At 45.6% G+C, this 3,653-nt stretch overlaps 1 non-coding gene across 1 annotated transcript; it reads right to left on the bottom strand.

The window, feature by feature from the left end:
* Window positions 1-1,679: 1,679 nt before the first annotated feature.
* Window positions 1,680-1,835, bottom strand: LOC130139818 (5.8S ribosomal RNA). Its single transcript, XR_008817883.1, has one exon. It is a non-coding gene; the product is annotated as a 5.8S ribosomal RNA (ribosomal RNA).
* Window positions 1,836-3,653: the final 1,818 nt, after the last annotated feature.

Genomic DNA, 3,653 nt, shown 5'->3' with positions numbered 1-3,653 from the left:
AATTAATTTCACTATAGATCAAGCGATACAAATGGAGATTACAACCACACTCGAGTCACTTAAACACTATCGGTGTTTCCCAAGCCCCAATTACACCCAATAAATCTAATAGTATTTAGCCCACAATTCCTCACGAAATAATCTCTCAATCTCACGAAGGAATTAACAAATCTTACCAAAAGAGTTAATCGCTCAAACACACTCGGATATCTTCAAGGTGTAATTCACAAGCAGAAGCTCATCTTTGATGATCTTCACAAATAACATCCCCTTCTTATATATAGGCAAGAATTGGATCCAAAATATGGAAACCTCTTTTTAGAAAACTTTCTCCAATTCGAAAATATTTTTTCAACTAGGAAACTATTCAATTTGGAAACCTATTCAAAATAGGAAATCTATTTAAATTAGGAAACTTTCATATTCAGGCTCAAAATTGAGACATAATTTTAACAATCTTGACTTTGGCTCGATGTTTGAGCCAAGTCACAGTCGCTTCGTCGGAACTTTTCTACTACTCTCCCATAGCCCCAATGGGCTCAATCGCCACAGACATCGTCCAAGTCCAAGCCGCGCTTAAATTTCGCCACCATCATGGATCTCATCAAACATCAACTCCACATGCACTTTTAACTGCTCCACAGACAACCTTCTCAATCGCAGATAAAGCAAAATCAACGTTGCATCCATATCTATCAAGAGATCGAACACGTACCTTATTAATATCAGCAGATACAGTAACCGTTGATTCTATGGGCTCTACCTCGCTACAAGCACCATCTATGTCGATTATTCTACTAGTACCCGCTACCTCAGGAGTTTCTGGTTGCAACTCCACCTTAAGCTGAACACCGTCCAAATCCATATGAACACTGCTAATAACACTCCTAACCAGAAGTATTGGAGACCCGTCAAATGTAACTTTTCTGCTAATAATAGGTGAATTTAATTTCGAGCATCACAACCGATAGCCTCGCTCACCTTATGCATAACCTAAGGAAATGCACTTTCTTGCCCCTCCATGGAGCTTACCATCACTAACTCGAACATAACATGGGCAACTAAATATTCTAATAACAGAATAATTAGCAACGTTACTTGACCACACTTCTTTGGGAGTTTGACATCCGATCATAGTCGATAACGATCTATTCACTAGGTAGCTCGTTGTACTAAGCGCATCCGCTGGGAATCTCCTAGCCATACCAGCACTAGAGAGCATTTTATAGGCTACTTCTAGTGATGTTCTACTTATCAACTTTGCAACATGTTGTGATTCATTGACACTAGTGCAGTATCTCACTATGCCTTCCTTCATGCAGAATCCGTTTAACTGCTCTGAACAAAACTCCACACTATTATCAATCCACACATGCTTGATCATTTTACCAGTCTCCTTTTTTATCAAAACTCTCAACTGCATGATATTGACAACAGTATCAAACTTGTGCCTAAGCACAAATACCCAAGTCTTTCTCGAGTAGTCATCCATAAGTGTGCACAAGCGCTACGCATGACATTAATCATTGGGGTCTCATCAACCACCAAATGTCATGGTGCTAATCGCTCTAACGCTCAATTTTGGGCCAACTGGAACAAGGTCATCTCGGGTGGCCAACATACACACCCAAGTCCCACCCGTCCAATTCAAGGCGAAGGGTTAGGGGCAACACCATATGTGACACCCGGGAAAACGTGCTCTCGATCAAATGGCTTCGAGCGCAACTTACGTTCAAAGACTTAATGGTTCATGGGATTTTGCAATTCACACCAAGTATCACAGTTCGCTACATTCTTCATCAATGCGAGAGCCGAGATATTCGTTGCCGAGAGTCGTTATAAATAATAGAAGATTGCATGGCATCCCACACACGCACCATGTATGGGGTGATGGGAGCATACTCTCTTGTTCAAGTTTCTTGGCGTATTTCGCTCCGAGGTTCGTTGTGCCACCAAGAAAAGCCCATACGCCATAGGCACCCGTGCCATCCAAGCGTCTGGCGACGTTGGGCAAAGCTCGCCGTCCCCACTGAGTTTGTTACTAGTTCTCTGGTCATTTTGCTAAATAAGATTCGACAATGATCCTTCTGCAAGTTCACTTATGGAAACCTTGTTACGACTTCTCCTTCCTCTAAATGATAACATTCAGTGGACTTCTCGCGACGTCATCGGAGGCAAATCGCCCACGTCGCCGCGATTCGAACACTTTACCTGACCATTCAATCAGTAAGAGCGATGCGTGGTGTGTACAAAGGGCAGGGACGTAGTTAACGCGAGCTGATGACTCGCGCTTACCAGGAATTTCTCGTTGAAGACCAACAATTGCAATGATCTATCCCCATCACGATGAAATTTCAAAAATTATTCAGGCTTGTTAGCCATTCGCAGTTTCACAGTCTGAATTAGCTCATACTTATGCATGCATGGCTTAATATTTGAGACAAGTGTCATGGGTCGATCGATTAACGACGATCCCACACCCGTGCGGCCTTAGGATTTCTCCCAAGTCAGCCTTGCACACACACACTCGAACTCACAAAAATATAGAGAAAGCTGCGTAGTTGTATTTCTTGCAAGAATAAGCATATACAAATGAAAGGGAAGGGTCCCCTATATATACAAGCGCGGGTCTAATCTGATCCGTTGATCCCATCATGATCCAATGGTGGTGTTTGAACCGATACCATCATTACATAGCTACTCAAGAAGTTGCAGAGGCCCTAGGGGCGTAGGGAAGCTCAAGGGACGCCTGCCAAGGGAAGCTGGAGGGTTGTGTGTCAAAAGCAACTGAAGGGTCGCAGACGGTGTTCGCGCCTAGTCACGGATGGGCCACATCCCATGCACGCATGGGCCATATCTCGTTCATGGACAGCCTCGTAGCCCTTCGTTCCCTTGGGCCGTGTCATTCTCCCCCACCTAATCGGGCGACGCCCTTGTCGCGTCTTTGGCATGGAATGCGTCAATGTGCTTCCAAAACTACCAAAGAGCTTCGGAGGGTTCCCAGCTTGTTTCACTCTCCGGAAGGCCTTTCCAACGGACCAAGTATTCTCGCCTCGACACCCGGTACTTCTTCCGTATGATCCGATCGGCCATAATGCACTCGACGTCTCGGTCATATGAGGTTTTTGCCCCAAGCGGTGCCCGCTGCGATTCTCCTCGGTCCGGGTCTTCTTCATCTACACGGAAAGGCTTAAGCATACTTACACGGAACACCGGGTGTAGCTTTAGCTTTGGTGGCAAGTCCAGCTTGTATGCAACCTTTCCAACCCGTTTGAGAACTTGGAAGGGCCCCTCGTAGCTACGGATCAAGCCTTTGTGCACGTCTCTGTATCGGAGGACTGCGTTTAGCTTGGCTAACACTAGGTTCCCGACCTGGAATTCCATGTGCCGTCGCTTCTTGTCGACCCATTTCTTCATGCGTTTGGATGCCTTGTGTAGCCCGCACCAAGTCCGCTTGCTCATGCCATTCTTTGGCGAACTTGTACGTGGATGGGCTATTTCCTCAATAGCCCGATGCAACCATGCTCGGAGTGAGCGGTTGTTGCCCCGTCACGATCTCGAACGGGCTCTAGTTTGTGGACTCGCTTCGCTGTAAGTTGTATGAGAACTGAGCTACGTCGATCAGTCTTGCCCAATTTACCTGTGTTGTGCTT

This window comes from Syzygium oleosum, unplaced genomic scaffold (assembly GCF_021117445.2).
Source record: "Syzygium oleosum isolate NSW1041296 unplaced genomic scaffold, Sole_v2.1 Sole_v2.13, whole genome shotgun sequence".
Lineage (NCBI taxonomy): Eukaryota > Viridiplantae > Streptophyta > Magnoliopsida > Myrtales > Myrtaceae > Syzygium > Syzygium oleosum.
This window is presented reverse-complemented; position numbering and strand designations above follow the sequence as displayed.